The sequence below is a fragment of the Heterocephalus glaber genome, unplaced genomic scaffold (assembly GCF_053883595.1).
Source record: "Heterocephalus glaber isolate CG9 unplaced genomic scaffold, H.glaber_assembly_v1.0 deba00001692, whole genome shotgun sequence".
NCBI classification, from domain to species: domain Eukaryota; kingdom Metazoa; phylum Chordata; class Mammalia; order Rodentia; family Bathyergidae; genus Heterocephalus; species Heterocephalus glaber.
The window spans coordinates 41052-58509 of record NW_028258417.1 but is presented as its reverse complement, the minus strand read 5'-3'; the positions used below and the strand labels follow the sequence as shown (position 1 = coordinate 58509).

Here is a 17458-nt window from a genome sequence, read left to right as displayed (position 1 = left end):
AGAAGAATGCTTGAATGAAAACTGAAGTGCAAATTCCCACACCATTCTGAAAAGTGTGTTTGGCTTCTAACATCGTTTATCTTAATACAAATTTGAGCACTTTCCAGGACCAGTGTTTCAGCAGAACCTCAATGCACTTTCGAGGTCAAAGTGCTGTTCACCATACAGGCCTCATAGAGATTTGCTACCGAAATCAACAATGCAGAGAACCAGATAGTTACTTGATGGTCTTTGATACACCTCCAAGAGTGCATTGCACTCCCACAGTGACAGTGCTATAGCTGCATTCTCTGAGACAGAACTGCACTTTATATCTTAACCTTCCTTTGACTTGCATGGGAGAGCTGGCAATAGAAGAATGCTTGAATGAAAACTGAAGTGCTGTCATCCCATCCTGTTTGACTTGTAACATCGAGTTCTTCTTAGGACAAAATTGAGGACATTCCAGGACATGTGTTTCAGCATAAACTCAATGCAATTTCCACACCAATGTGCTAGTCACCGTACAGGCCTCATAGAGATGTGCTACAGAAATCAGCAATTCAGAGAACCAGATTGTGATGTGAATGTTATTGGATGAAAATCCAAGAGTGGAGTGCACTACCTGACAGAGCTCCAGCTCCCTTTTTTGAGAAGGAACTGCACTTTGTGTCCTAACTTTCCATTGACTTGCATGAGAGAGCTGGCGCTAGAAGTATGCTTGAATCAAAACAGAAGAGCAAGCTGCCAATCCTTTCTGAACAGTGTGTTTGGTTGCTAAAATCAAGTTTTCTTAGGACAAAGTTGAGGAATTTCCAGGACTTGTCTTTCAGCAGAACTGAATGCACTGCCTAGGCCAAAGTGCTATTCATGGCACAGGACTCATAGAGATGTGCTATACAATTCCACACTGCAGAGAGCCACATATTAATATGAATGATAGAGGATGTAATTAAAAGTGTGGCGTGCACTGCCAAACTACCAGAGCTCTAGCTCCTTTCTGTGAGAAGGAACTTCACTTTATATCTTAACCTTCCATTGACTTGCCTGGCAGATCTTGTGCTAGAAGAATGCTTGAATAAAAACTAAAGTGCAACCAGCCGCACCATTCTGAACAGTGTGTTTTGTTTCTAACATCAAGTTCTTCTTAGGGAAAACTTGAGGAAACTCCAGGGCCTGTTTTTCAGAAGAAACTCAATGCAATTGCTAGCCCAAAGTGCTATTCACTGTACAGGCCTCATAGAGATGTGCTACAGAAATCAGCAAGGCAGAGAGACAGATTGTGATGTGAATGTTATTGGATGTAACTTCAAATGTGGAGTGCAGTACCAAACTGACAGAGCTCTAGCTGCTTTCTCTGAGAAAGAATGGCACTTTATATCATAACCTTCCATTGACTTCGTGGGAGAGCTGGCACTAAAAGAATGCTTGAATTAAAACTGAAGAGCAAACTTCTGGTCAATTCTGAACAGTTTTAGGCTATGAAAATCAGGATAGTCCTAGGACAAAGTTGAGGACTTTCCAGGATCGCTTTCAGCAGACCCTCAATACACTTCCTAGACCAAAATTCTCACCATACAGGCCTCTTAGAGATGTCCTACAGAAATCCGCAATGCTGATTTTGATGTAAATGGTATTGGATGGACCTCTAAGGGAGGAGTACGCTCTCACAGTGACAGTGCTATATCTACATTCTCTGAAACGAAACTGCACTTTACATCATACCCTTCCATTGACATGTAAGGCAGAGATGGCGCTAAAAGAATGCTTGTAAGAAAACTGTAGTGCAAATTGCGGCACCACTCTGGAGAGTGTGTTTGGCTTCTAAAATCAGGTTATTAGCAAAATGTTGAGGACATTCTAAGACCAGTCTTTCAGCAGAAATTTAATGCAACTTCTAGGTCAAGGTGCTATTCATGGTACAGGCCTCATAGAGATGTGCTACAGACATCAACAAAGCAGAGAGCCAGATTGTGATGTAAATGATATTGGATGTGACCCCAAGAGTGGAGTCTACACCTACAGTGCACTTTATTTCATAACCTATTGATTTGCATCCTAGTTCTGGTGCTAGAAGAATACATGAATGAAACCTGAAGTGCAACCTGCCAGACCAGTGATTGAATTCTAACATCAAGTTTTTCTTAATAATAATTTGAGGTCTTTCAGGACCTGGCTTTCAGAAGAACATCAATGCAGTTTCTAGGCAAAAGTGGTATTCCTGGTACAGGCATCACAGAGATATACTACAGAAATCAGCAATGCAGGGAGCCAGTTTGGGATCTGAATGGTATTGAATGTAACTCCAAGAGTAGAGACCACTCCCACAGTCACAGAGCTATAGCTGCTTTCTCTGAGAAGGAACTGCTCTTTTTATCCTAACATTCCACTCACTTGCATGGGAGATCTTGCCCTAGAAGAATACCTGAAGGAAAACTGAAGTGAAAAGTGCCACACCGTTCCAAAGAGTGTGCTTTTCTTCTAACATCAAGTTATTAGGACAAAGTTGACCTGTCTTTCAGCAGAACATCAATGCTCTTTCTATGGCAAAGTGGTATTCACAACACAGTCCTCATAGGGATGTGCTACAGAAATCAGCAACGCAGAGAGCCAGAAAGCGATCTGAATGTTATTGGATATAACTCCAAGACTGCAGTGTACTGACACAGTGACAGAGCTATAGCTACTTTTCTCAGAAGAAACTGCACTTTATATCATAACCTTAAATTGAATTGCATGGGAGAGCCGTCGGAAGATGAGTGCTTGACCTCAACTGAAGTGCGAACTGCCTGACAATTCTGAAGAGTGTGTTTGACTTCTAATTTCAAGTTCTTCTTAGGACAATGTTGAGGACTTTCCAGGACGTGTCTTTAAGCAGAACACCAATGCACTTTCTAGGCCAAAGTGGTATTCATGGTATAAGCCTCATAGACATGTGCTGCAGAAATCTGCCATGCAGAGAAGGAGATTTTGATGTGAATGGTATAGGATGTACTTCCACGAGTGTAGTGCACTGCCAAACAGAGCTCTTTTTTCTCCGAGAAGGAACTGCACATTATATCGTAACCTTCCATTGACTTGCATGGGATAGCTGGCAATAGAATGCTGGAATGAAAACTGAAGTTCAAAATGCTGCATTCTGAAGAGTGTGCTTGGATTCTAACATCAAGTTTTCCTTAGGACAAAGTTGATGACTTTCATGACCTGTCTTTCAGCAGAACATCAATGCACTTCCTAGGCCCAAGTGCTATTCACTATAAAGGCTTCATAGAGATGCGCTACAGAATTCAGCAATGCAGAGAGCCAGTTTGTGATGTGAATTTTATTGGATGTAACTACAAGAGTGGAGTGCACTCCCAAAGTGACAGAGCCATAGATGCTTTCTCTGGTAAGGAAATGCACTTTATATCATAGCCTTCCACTGACTTGCATGGTAAAGCTGGCACCAGAAGAATACCTGAATGTAAACTGAAGTGCAAAGTGCCAAAACATTCTGAAGAATGTGTTTGCCTTCTAACGTCAAGTTCTTATTAGTAGAAAGTTGAGGACTTTCCAGGACCTGTCTTTCAGCAGAACCTCAGTGCAATTTCTAGGTCAAAGTGCTACTCACAGTACAGGCCTCATAGTTATGTGCTACAGAAATCAGCACTGCAGAGAGCCAGTTTGTGATGGGAATCATGTGTGGAGTGCACTTCCACTCATACAGATCTACCTGATTTCCTTGAGAAAGAGCTGGACTTTATTTCATAAACTTCCATGTATTTTCATTTGAGATCTGGCACTAGAAGAATGCTTGGATGAAAACTGAAGTGCAAACTGATAGACCTTTTTCCTTTTCTCTGTTAAAATGATGGCTTTTGGGGGGTGGATCTTCCAATGCTGAACCAACACTGCCATCCTTATAGTAAAACCACTTTCTACATCTTTCCTGATCTGACTCCTAATTGTTTTGTTAAACAAATTTCTACCTATGTTCATACTTTGTTCTTCTATTATCTTTATCCAGTTTTAGGATTAGCACAATGTTGAGTTCCTAAAATGAGGGGAGAAGTGTTCCTTCTTTTTTCTGCTTTGTTTTGATATAACTTATCAGTTAAAATGTATATGAGCCTGATGTTGTCATATAGGTAGGTTTTCAAGCTAGGAATATACTTTCTTTAATAGGTGCTGTTCAAATTTTATATTTCCTCCAGAGTCAGTTTCTTTAATTTGTCTTCTAAGTTACTTCTTAGAAGTTGTCAAATTTATTTCGAAAAAGATTTTTGTAATATGCTTTCCTTTTGAATTCTGTAAAATCTGTGGTACTGTCTCCTAGATATTGATACTGTAATTTTAAAAAATGTATAATTGGTATTGTGTAATAGGAAGAAAGGTCTAAAGGAGCAAGGGAAGTGAGAGGGGTAAGAAAAGGAAAAAAGGGAAAAGAAAAAATATGAGAAAAGAAAAAAATGGAAACAAAATCTTTGCAAATAGGGAAGGGTGGAGGGGGTGAAGGGTGAGCAGGGGAATGGGGAAAAAAATAAGAACTAAGATACTTATGTAATGGTACAAGATTCCAATGATGAATGTAACTGTATTTTATACCTAAAATGTACCAATAAACTCAATGGAAGAAAAGCGATTAAATTCAAATAACAATATGCATTGTTTTAAGCATTTTAAAATGTACAAGTCACTGATTTTTAGTGTATTGATCATATTGTATGATAATCACCACTATTTAATTCCAGAACATTTATGGTACGCAGAAAAGAAACAATGTCTTCCAACTTCTCTTTTCCACTTTTCTATGGAACTCACTAATCTACTTTCTCTCTATAGATTTACCTATTCTGTATATTTCATATAAATAAAGTAATACAAATTACAGCTTTTTCCATTCTAAGAGGTTGAGGTAGGAAGATTGTAAATTTGAGCCCACTCTCTACAACTTAGCAGTTTAACTAGACAAGACTTTTTCAAATATTTTTAAAAAGGGCACAGAGAGTACGAATATCGCTCAGTGTGAATTTGATTACTTTCATTTAGCATGTTGCCAAGGTTCATTCATATTTTAGCATGCATTCATTTCTTTTTATGGCTGAACAATAGTCCAATGTTTGGATATATCATACTCTGTTCATACATACAGTAATTGATGAGTATTATGGTTTTTTCCTACATTTTGGCTATTAAATAAATACTACTGCTGATAAAAATCATATGTAAGTTTTTATTATATATTTCAATCTTATATAGGTATGTAATTGCTGGGTAAGTTAGAGTCATACAACTATGAATTACAGAACTATCAAACTGTCTTAGTAGCTTGGCCATTTTACACTCTGTTTTGGTTTCTGCTTTTTGAGATGGGGGGGGTCTCCCTATTTAGTTCAGTCTGGGCTTGAACTCACTCGGTAGCCTAGGCTGGCCTGAAATTTGAGGCAATCCTCCTGCCTCAGGCTCCTGAGTTCTGGGATTACAGGTGTGCTCCACCAGACCTGATTCATTTTACATTCCTCTCAGGTATGTATAAGGGGTTTTTATTTTCCACATATCTAAAAGTATTTATTTTCTGGCTTTCTATTATAGTGAAAGTTCAGCAGTCTCTCCTAGTTTCAACATGCATTCCCCTAAATAATACCTATATAAGAAAACCTGGATTTGCAAGCATAATTTGTTCAAAAAACATGCTTATAATCCAAAGCACTTGTATATCACAGTAAATGTCCCCTATAAACTCAGATAATTCATTCTACAACCCAAAAATATTCATATAAAATGATTACAGTACTGTTACATAACAGAAAATAGTAAAAAAAATACAAAATATGAAGGAAAATAGTTAACCTGCACTTGCCTTCAAAAATCTTTGTGTAAGAGAACAAGAGAGGAGGATTTTGTGTAGAAAGACTTTCACTATCACCAATAGAATCACTGCTATGGGCTAAATGGAATCGTTTTCTTTTTGTGCTTCTTTAGTAAGGAACATATCCAATGACACTTCCTTTTGCCTTCTTTTGAGGATTTAGCAGAAATGTGACATTGACTTGTCATTAAACAGATTTGTCACTTGCACTGCTTCACCCTCATTTGGGTGGTGTTTTTCTACAAAATTTTTCATTGTTGCCCACATTTTACACATTTTAGTCTCATTTGAAGAGAGGGATTTCTCCACCTTTTTCTCCTCCTCCTCTTCTGCAGATGAGATCTCCTCCATAACTTCTTGATGTTAGGAGATGATAGCCCATAATCCCAGAGTAAGGAGGGGAGAGAAAGAGAGAGATGGAAAAACCACTGGCTCACTTGTGAATGTGACACTGGGCCTCACATACTACTCGTATTACAAGACATTACTCCTTTATCAAGTTGAAATTTATTAGAAATATTTGCTTGTCTTGCAAACCACTCACAGACAAGTTACTCACAATCCAAGTTTTTGCTATATACCTACACACATATATGAACTCATATGTAGGCATATTCAGATGTATGTATATATGTATGTAAAGTATTATCAAAAATACAACAAAAGACACATTGCTATGAATTCCCTTCAAGATTCTACCTCTGCCTTCAAACACACTTATCTCAGCATTCTTGCCACTTTCTGAAGCAGTTCTGGAAGTCCTCTTTCATGAGTGTAATAAGTTGTCCTGTTGTGATTGCCTCAGTTCTCTGAGTCAATTTAAAACATTGATCTTTCATGGTCATTTAGATTGTAAGGAATGACAGATCCATTGAAGATGGATGAGGATACATTGTAATAGTTTTTAGACAGAAATTTCTATCAATATTTGACCAATGACTGGTAACCAAAACAGCGAATACTTAAATTTTTAAAATTTATTACAGTAAAAACATACATTGCCTTTCATCCCCTGAAAATGCTCAGAATACTCCCCCTTACTTTGAAAACACTTATCCCATCATCATGGCAATGTGTCTTTTACTGTAATACGTTTTAAAAAATTTAAATCTTTACCACATTTTTGATCACTCTTTTATGTTTATACACATTCTGTTTTCTAGCCCTTGCCATATACATGATTTGAAAATATTTTCTTCCATTCAGTGGTCTTCAAACTTTCTTGATATAGTAAGTCTCTGAAGTATGAATGAATTCTGTTCCAGCAGAATGTTTAAAAGTCAGATTTGTTCATAAGTCCAACAAAATGAGTCTTATACAACTTTGACACAAAAATATAATACAAAACATAAAAACAAAGTACACATAAAAATATAGTAATTACTTGATGCTTTTGTACTACTGTACACTATTGTACTGTACAGTAAGCACATAGGAGCACCACTGTGACAATGTCTGGCACATGAACTACTTTCATGATTTGCTCACATCTATGAATGTTTGTAATGAGAGGTATGTTTATATCAGTGAAAGTTTGCAACTGAAATATTTGTAAGTCAGGGACTTACTGTAATGTTCTTTGAGTCAAAAAAGCTTTATAAGTTTGATACAGTTCAATTTATCTACTTTTTTTGCTTATGCTTTCTGAGTACTCTGTAAACAGCATTGAGCTTTAATCTCCCCTAACATTCCCACCAAAATAAACACACATATACATACATAAAACAGGCATCACAACTAGGCTAACATTACATACAATACAGAAAACATTTATAACACAATTTGGTAAACTTTTATACTTTTATCCACATAACCCAAAAGTTAAGGGCACAGAATTTTCCCAGTTATAAACTCTGGTGCTGCTATCACCTGTGTTGGGGAAGTAGAGAAGAATAAAAGGTCATCTCCTAAACCTGGAAAGAGCAGAACTCCAAATCTCATTATGATGATTTTTCCATGCCAGCTGGTGAAAGCACAAACTCTTCCTGGGTTTGTATGCTCCCTGGGGTTACTGCTCTACAAACTCTTCATTTTTTCCAGCCTCATTAATCAATGCTCAGCTGAAGACTCAAGAAAGATCCTCTGTGATCCCCATCATGTTTGTTCCTGGTTCTCTACCCTTCAGCACAAGGTCCTGTGAATAACAGCTTCTTGGAGCTGGCCAATCCCCCCTTCCTCGTTGTGCTCAACTCAGTTTCCTACTGTCCATGTCTGTGTTCCTCCCGCTTGTGTTGTAGACTGCACACTGTTTCCAGATAGCACACTGGATAATCCCAGATCCCCAAATCTGAAAACCACTGTTTCATGTAATTTGTATGCTTTTCAAATTCAGTCAAGATGGTTGTTGCGCCTTATAACTAGATGTCCCCCCACACCCTTTAACACACAGGTCCTTGATGGATACCCAACATGCAGACTGTGACGGTACTGGAGCCTTAACTGCCTTTTCCACTTCTGCCGTCTCTTCACTGGATGGTGGAGTTTTCCAGAGGCTCCATGATATATGGTGATATCAATATTCTGGGCACTCATGGGCAACGTACTTGTGTATTTTTGTGTCTTAAGATTTTTTTAAATTTTAATATGGTAAACATCAATACAAATACACACACAAAAGCTTTATGAGGTAATTATAGTATTCAATGATTCTAGAACTATAAGTTGTTTGTGAAATATTGCTGCAGGTTTTATAAATTCCTCCTGTTTCTATACCAGTTTTGCTTTCAAAAAAATTTTTTTGTTGTTGTTTTGGAGATGGAGTCTTCTGTGTTGCACAGGGTGGGCTGAAACTCAGGATTTTCCTATTTCAGCCTCCTGAATTGCCAAGATTACCGGCTGCAGCCACTCCACATAACTCTATTATAGTTTTTAAGTGGCAATGATTGATTTTTTTACTTGATTGGCTACTAGATTGAATGGAATCTAGTAACTGTCATTAATCTTGTATTCTTGGAAATTAGACATATCTTTCTGTTTCTTTCTTGTATTATTGCTACTATCAGTAGGAAAAAACAACAGCTAGCCAGCAATCCCAGCACTCAGGCAGGATGAGGCAGGAGGATAGCATGTTCAAGTTTATTCTGGACAATTTAAGAACTTAGTGAGACTTTTCTAAAAAATAAATAAATGAATAAATAAACAAACAAACAAAAAAGCCTGGATGTAGCTCAATCCAAAGGTCCTGGGTTAAATCTCCAGTACTGAAAAGTGAAAATAAAACAAACAACAACAAAAAAATCAGTTAAGAGGGAGTTATCTGGGATAATGGATCATCTGAGTGCTCATGTCATTCTTCCTAACCTTTAGTTCTAAAATTGATAATCCAGGGTAAATTTAGCATTTCCCCTTAGCTTAAGTAGTAATTAAGAGCAACCTATATGATATCTAGGAAATTGATGTGTCTATTTTAAGGGGCAAAGTGAAACCACAACAAACAAAACCAGAAGCTAAGCAACAAGGTCCATGGATGGGGAGATGTGGAAAAGAATGTTTCTAGGTATAAAGAAAAAGCTGAGACCAGCATTTCAGAATGACAGCCATGACTAACAGCAGTCTGCAATTTCTGTCCTATGTGGCTCTTTGAACTTGGAGCCTGAGCCAAACACATGAAATAAAGGAGCTGCAGATGACAACTCAGGACATGAGATGAGGAAACCTCAGTTGGATCTGAGATTAAAATCTTCTTGAATTGTCAGGTGTAGTGGCTCCTTCCCATAATCCTAGCACCCATGAGGCTAAGGCAAGAGGATCACCACAAGTTTGAGACCACCCTGGGTTACATAGTGAGATCCTGTCTCAAAAAACAAAAAAGGGAACAAAAGCAAAATCCCAAATTTGCTTGGGTATGTAATGTCATCTCTCTGATCATTTCTCGACTATAAATCCTGTTTCTGTGAGATTAAAAGTTGAGTGAATGACTCAGAATTTTCCCCTCTGGCAATTTTCCTAAGGAAATAATCAAGTATATGCAAAAAACCAAAAATAGTTACAAGAATGGTCATTGTTTATTGTTGTTAGTATAAAATAAGACAAAAACACTTGTTCAGCAATAGGTGGTTGATAATTTGCATATCACTTAGATAAACAGACGAGTGTGGAACTGCCAAAAGTAATTTATTATACACTGGTAAGTGTGACGAGCAAGTTCCGTAAGACCATTATAGCATGATCTTGTTTTGTTACAATTATGCAATCAGGAGAGCAGAGAATCCCCTGCCTTTCTGCTCGTGAGGAAGACAGCATTTTTGGATCTCTCCTGTGGAATCAGCCTTGGAAGTAATGCTGCCCAACAAGTGCAAAAGGGCAAAGGGCAGCTACAAAAGAAATCACATGTGCCAAGAATTCGAGAGGACATTCGTGCTCATGGAGCACAAGAAAAGAAAGTCCATCTTTTTGTGACCTGGAAGAGTTAACTTTTGTTTTTGGGAAGATGTGTGCATCTTGGGAAGATAACTTTTTTTTTTTGTATTAGGAGTTGTACCTGTGTTTTTAACGTCCATATACATATATATATATATATATATATATATATATATATATATATATATGAGGTGGGTGTGGTCATGCACCTCAGTAAACAGCACTCAGGAGGCTGAGGCAGAAGGGTTTCAAGTTGGGCTACATATCAAGTTCAAGGCCAGCTCTTCATAGCCTGACTGTGTCTCAAAAACCAGGAAAACAAAAGAGGATATGTGTGAGGGCCACAGTGATGTGTTTAATGCAGAAGATATATGAGCTTAAGGCTTTGTGCTGTTGAGACCTGGGGTTTCCCAAGTTTCTCTACCCTGTCCTCATTCCCTTATTTCCTCTTTCTTTCCTGCCTGGGTCCGCTGGTTAAACAGAGAGATCCCAGTCACCAGGCCCAGGTGCTGCTCTGGCCCAAGGATGGTTCTTGGGGACTGAGTAATGATTCAGTGATAAAACCTGTCCTGAAGTGAAGAGAGCCTTCTCTCACAGGAAAAGCTCAACCTCTCGGATCCGCCCTAATGATTTTTTTGTTATAAGCATGAATCTCTCAGGTGTAGAGGACCAGGTGAGGAAGGAGGTATCAGCCTACAGTGACCATCTTCCAGGAAGGAGCTTTGCCTTTCTGGGGACACTGTGACCACAGTGCCCATCACACAGCAGGAATGTGCTTAATGTTTCCCTGCCAGGAAGGAAACTTTATTTTACCTTTCCCATTCATTGTCTCTGATTCTCAGCTGAATGCTTGTTCATAATTCTGAAGTGGCTCCTTTTCAGTATATTTTTAGATGTGCAGGTGAGATAGACTAGGACATGGCAAAGGCTGGATGGGGAAGTGTGTGTGACCTGTTGTGTTACTTTTCTCTCTACACACTCAAAGTTAAAGGGGAAAAGACTTACAGTAGAGGTTTCAGTCCATAATTGGCTGGCTCCAAGGCAGGCTGGCAACAGGTCATGGTAGACAGAAGGTAACAAAAGCAACAAGGGACCTTAACAGCATCTTTCTACCCCTTCTTATTCAGATTACTTAGGACAGATAGTACTCACACCATTAATCTTAGTACCCTTGAGCCTAGCATCACACCATGAATCTACTCCAGAAAAAGCCCCATCTGTGACTGTATGAGGCTATGGGGGGACATCTAAACACAAGCCATAACATCTGTTAACTACAAGATCCGAGGTATATGTGCAGAACAGCTCCCAAATCCCTGCACATGGACTTCTAAGAACTCCAGCAGGTTTTCAACAGGAAAACCTGGACCTAACATCAATCATCCTAAGGCATGACATCCAAGCACTGCCTCGTGGGACCCAGATGTAGTTCTCCTGGGTTACCTTGAGATTTAGATAGCATAAGAAGACACTTTGATACCATGAAGACTTTGCTATCATAACTTTCAATGATAGCCCATGCTATGTTTTCTAGATGCAAGGTGTACTTCTATGTTTTGCTCTCACCCTTTCTATTTACCTGGTCCAAGCTTGCTCTGAAGAGCCAGTTTCTCTTCATTTTTACTTTCTTGAATAAACTTTGTCACTGGTTTTTGCTCATTTCATTCAATTCTTTGAGGAGAGAAGAACCTGGACTCCAACTTGTCAAGGCTGAGCTTCCTGGGGCTCCCTAGATGGGGTCCATTTTATTCTGGCAAGAGTGAATTCCCCAATAAAGAAAAGACATGGAGACAAGATACATGAAAGCAGCAAGAGCAAGTGAGCCAAAGCTGCTTGTCTTTATTCATTCGGCCCTTATATTATGAGACATAACAAGGCATACAACAGCTGTGTGTCCTGGCATGACCACACTGCACATGTGCAGTGGTCTACACTAAGTCATGCTTGCATAACTGTGTCCTGTTATGTGCATGGCCCTGACGGTGGGGTCATGTCCTTAAGTGTCCTTAGGTGCCCTCAGGCTTTGAGTCCATCAGTGGTGGTTCCCCACACAACTCCAGAAGGAGAGGCGAGCAATTCAGAACCTGGTAACATTTAATTGGTGAGCCACTTTTTAGAAACAAGCTACTCAATAACACAGGCATTTGCATATGTGGATATTACAGATTCCTTCATTATTTAGTAGAGTGCACTGGATAATTTTCTTATGACTTAGGGAACTTCATTGTCACTTTTTGTGGGGAGGAAGGTACTGGTGATTGAAACCAGGGCCTTCACACTGAATATTTTTGATTGTTTATTATGAGGAGTCTCACTTCATCACCAAATTGCCCAGGCTGTGCTCAAACTTGAGATCTTTCTGCCTCAGCCTCCCAGAGAGCTGGGATTACAGGCATGGTGTCACTTTTAAAATCCTCTTAGGCAGTTCTAGAGGGAGTTATCTCCTCTGAGCTTCAACAGCAGAGTTGCCGGGCCTTTGGTTTGAGAGTGAAAGGATGCTAAGCCCAGCATTAAAACAGCAAAATGTGAGTGGAAGGTAAATTCAGACTGCAGGCTTTTGTTGGGCTGTATTGACTCAGCGGCCATCATCAGTAGCAGAGTGAGTCACATATGGTGAGCAATGACAATCCAGACACGAAGGAGCACTGTACACACAGCACCACTTAATCACCAGTCATTTAGCTATACACTTCCTCCCACACAGCAAACTGACTTTAGGCTGCGGAACAGGTTCCGCAGATGAACTAAGTGCTCATTCTTCTGTTCATGGGCTGGAGCAGACAGGTGGGTGGAAAGTGAGTAAGACTAGTGATGTTTACTTGGTTGCTAATCCCCACTCCCACTGTCCTACCTTATTTACTGAAAGGAATAAGACAGAATAGCAGAACTGGAGAAAATTGATCACTAAATATGGTTTCAGGCACCAAGAGGTCTATACATTTTTTTATTTTTTTAAGTTTTCTCTAAAGTGAATCCAGAACAGAGAGGGGTATCTAGAGCTCTTGGGACAACTTCACACAGAGTTGAGTAAGTGCATTTTCCTGTCCCAGAGAATTAATGCGATGAAAGAATTCTCTGGCATTGCTGGAGCACCTATCAAGAGAAGGCATCAGGTAGTGGGGTTCAGAGTTTGCAGAAAATAACAACTTATTCCCTCACATTTTAATTACTTATAACTAAAGAAGCAATAAAAATGATTCTTTTCTGACTTTTCCTCTGTACTTATACTAGACAATGTCAGTTTCTAAACTCTTTTCTTTTTTGACAAGTATACCATATTTTATTTAGGGAGTCACTTGTATGTAAATGGACCTGTAGGGTTGTTGTTAGCATTTTACTATTATAAACAACTTATCATGAACATTAGTGTGCACTGATCTTGCTGTTTTTTGGTTTTGTTTTTGTTTTGTCTTTCTTAGTACACATTACAGTACATAATGATCACATTCCTCCTGGGGAATTGGTACATTTACATAACACATCTTTATGCTTTTCTCATCCCTTCCACCTCCCTCTCTTGGTCCCTTTCACTTTTGCAAAGATCTAGCTCCCTATTTTCTATTATCTGTCTTTTATTTTGCTCTTTATTTATATTTTGGGTTTCTCATGTAAGAGAAATATGTAAGCTTATGTGTCTGATTTATTTCACTTAAAAATACGGTCTCAAGATGTACATATTTTCCTACCCACAACTCAAATTTATCCTTTGTAGTAGAGTAGTACTCTGCTGTGTAAACACCATATTTTTTAATCTATCCATAAATGTCCTATATGATGGACATACAGGCTGTCTCCAAGATTAAACTATTATGTGTTGTGCTGGTGTAATCATGGCTATGCATGTGTCTTTAACTCTTCCAGGAAGATACCCAGAAGGAAAAACTATCGAAAAAGCTATCCCATCCAACCTGTCTCAGTAACTACCCTTCCCTGAACCCCTCATCAGTCTTAGCCAAATGGGGGGTGATGTGTGAGTGGCTGGAGAAGGGAAAGGGGGAGTGGAAAACAGGAGTCCCTCTTCCAGTAGGCATGTCCCATTTGAATGTGACACTAGGAAACAAATCATACATTTTGAGGACCTTGAGGACTCTTCATTTGGATGATATAATTTTACCATCTCTTAACGGCAGAGCAATGGAAAGGATCTGGGTTTTTTTTTTCTTGAGTTATGGGAATGAACAGCCTTGGGATTGATTTGTCTCTCTCATCTCTGCAATGACATATTTTCCTTATTATTTAAGATGTATGGAATTTAGTGGTCTGTTCTTTGCAGTCTTAAAAGTTCTACATTTGTCCACAGTGCTACCACAGTTTTTCTTCCTTTTTTGTTTTTTCAATAATTCAGATGTAAGTGGTTTACATCCTGGAGATTAGATACTCTGAGGTAACCCATGTTGCGTACATAAGGAGCCTCAGCTCTCTCAGCTGTAGAACAGAAGAGCAGGGAACTCACTGATCTGTTGAGTAGGGGCATAAACAGATGCCAAGGCTGCTTCATTTCTTGCAGAGAAGTAGGGAGTATGGGGAAAAAGTGATGGAGGTGGAGGAAGGTCAATAAAGTCTGAAATAGTTGGTAGAGAGAGGAAAAGAGAATGGATTAGCACAATATGATTTCCAAGTAGCCTTAGGGGTCAGTTAAGGGAGCAGAAGATCATGAATGTGCAGAGACCTATCACCATGGCCTGGGCTTGTTCCAGTCCCATTTGGCCACCAAAGTCTGAGGCCACAAGCAGTAGACATGGGGTGTGGGTGCCAGGACCAAGGGGTGAGGCACCCACAGCCTTGAAAGGAGCTGGCTTGAATGCAGCCTAGACTATATTATGTGTTAGCAGCTGAGTCAGCCCTATGGTCTACATTCCCAAACATCTGGCTATAGAAAGAAAATTCCTAGGACTTATATAAATATTTCATCATTCTCCTGGCACTGCCTGTATAAATCCAGCAATAAAAATTGTCTGGCGGTTGTTGGCTATTCAAGACTTTGAGGATAGGACCAATGTTTTTTGTTGTTGTTAAATTCTTTTATTGGTACATTTTAGGTGTACAATACAATTACATTTCTCATTGGGAATTGTACCTTTACATAATGCATCTTGGTTCTTATTTTTTCCCCATTCCTAGCCCTCCCTTCACCCCCCCCTTCCCTATTTACAAAGACTATTTCCATTTTTTCCATTTCTCATCATTTTTCCTTTCCCTTCTTTCCTTTCCCCTGCCCTTCCCACTACCTTTACCCCTTTGGACCTTTTCTTCCTATTTTGCATTATTGATTATTCATTCTAATCATTGGTACATTTTAGGTATACAATATACTGACATTCATCATTGGAAATTTGCACCTTTACATAATCTCTCTCGGTTATTTTTCACCCTTGCCCAGCCCTCCCTTCAACCCCTCCATTCTCCCTATTTACAAAGATTTTGTTCCTAATTTTCAATTTTCTCATATTAATCCCATTCCCTTCTGGATAGGACAAATTAAACACATTTTATGGTAAGACAGCAATTGATCTTCCATTAATTATTTCATTAACAATTAATAGTAGTGACAGGTAATAAACTGTATTTCAGAAAAAAACCCTGTTTTTTGTTTTTAGACAAGGTCTTGCTATGTAGTTCAGACTGGCTTTAAACTCACTATGTAGCCAAGATAGTCTTGAACTGGTGGCAGTTCTCCTGCCTCAGCTTCATGAGTGCTAGGATTGCAAGGGATTACAGGCATGCACCATCATACCTGGCTTTGATTTTCTTTTTTGTGGACCTCTTTTTAAAATGAAGTCAAAATATATGTAAGTATTTTAGCTACAGAGACCTACAGGAAGAGAGCTGCCTAAGTGGTAAGGTTTAGGGCTGGCTCCTAGCATCCTTCCTGAAGCCCACATGCCCATACCTGTTCCCTGGGGCTTGAATGCCAACAGTGGGGCTTCTTGAAGAAAGGGGTGGAACACTCTAGTGTCAATGGAAGTCTGTGGCAAACTCCAAGAAGCAGCTCATTTGTGGGTGTGGGTGGTGGTACAGTACCCGCACCCTTCTAACAGGGACAGGAGCTCTTCTATTGTGACAGTGAAAGTGGAGGAGAATGTTGTAACTTTCCAATAAATTAAGCCAGAAATCATATTTTTCTTTGAGGCACTAGGGACGAAACCCAGGGCCTGTCACTATGTAAGTGCTTTACTACTGACTTACAGCCCCAGCCTTTTTTAAAAAACTTATTTTGAGATAAGATCTCAGTAAGTTGCTCAGACTGGGCTTGAACTTGAGATCCTCCTGCTTCAGCCTCCTGCCACCATACCTGGCCAGAAATCATGACTTTTATATAAAATATACAAATAAAAATGTCGGCAACTCATTAAAAATGTAAAAACACTTTTTATGGACAAATTAGAAATATTACATCTATGATAAGCTTTAAAATGCAAATTCTTTGGAGGTAAGATTATTGCCTAATCTGTTACCAATCAATTTACTTTGAAAAAATCAAAATTTTTTTTCTGATGAGAAAGCAGGAATGCTGTAAATACTTCCTAATGTTGTCTGTTGTCTGTCACAGGCCAAGAGTTACGACTGCATATTGTTCAGACAATGGGCACATACGGAGGAGTGTTATTGTTAATTACAAGTCAATTTGATTAAGAGGTGCCTAGCAGATTAGTACAGCACACTTCCTGGTGTGTCTGTGTGGTCATGGGGTGTGACTTTGGGGATTGTCCTTTCCTCACTGGTGCTTTTTCCAACTAGCTCTGCTGCCTGGCCATCATGAACCAGGCAAGCAGCTTTGCTCTACCATACCCTTCTACCATGATGGTTCTGCCTTGGAGCCAGCTGACCATGGACTGAACCTTCTGAAACTGTGAGCCAGATAACTCTCTTCTCCTTCAAGATGTGTATTTCAGGCATTTGTCCTGGGAAAGCTAATAAAGTATATTTATGATAATCTTATTATAATCTTTTATTTTCCTTCAGACAGGACCTCAGCATGCTGCCAAGCTTTCTACCTTAGAAATCTATGTTACATTTCTGTGGTGCTATGGATTGAACTCAGGGTCTTGTGAACAGTAGGTAACAAGTGCTCAAACACTGAGCTACATCCCTAGCCCTCTTTATAATCTTTTGCATATTCTCTTTTTTAATCTGACAAAGGAGACACAAAAACTATGACATGTGTATAGAAGTCAGTAAAATTTTATTTAATGCAATCACTCAAAAGTTGTGTCTTTGGTTTCTTCTTATAGCATGTATATTTCTTTCATTTACACAGAGATGGAAATTTTA

The 17458-nt window shown here is 39.1% G+C and overlaps 1 long non-coding RNA gene across 1 annotated transcript in view; it reads left to right on the top strand.

Moving 5' to 3' along the window:
• LOC147821782 (uncharacterized) overlaps positions 1–17458 on the top strand; it is a 28618-nt gene that overhangs the window by 10911 nt on the left and 249 nt on the right. The gene's annotated exons all lie outside the window — the stretch shown is intronic.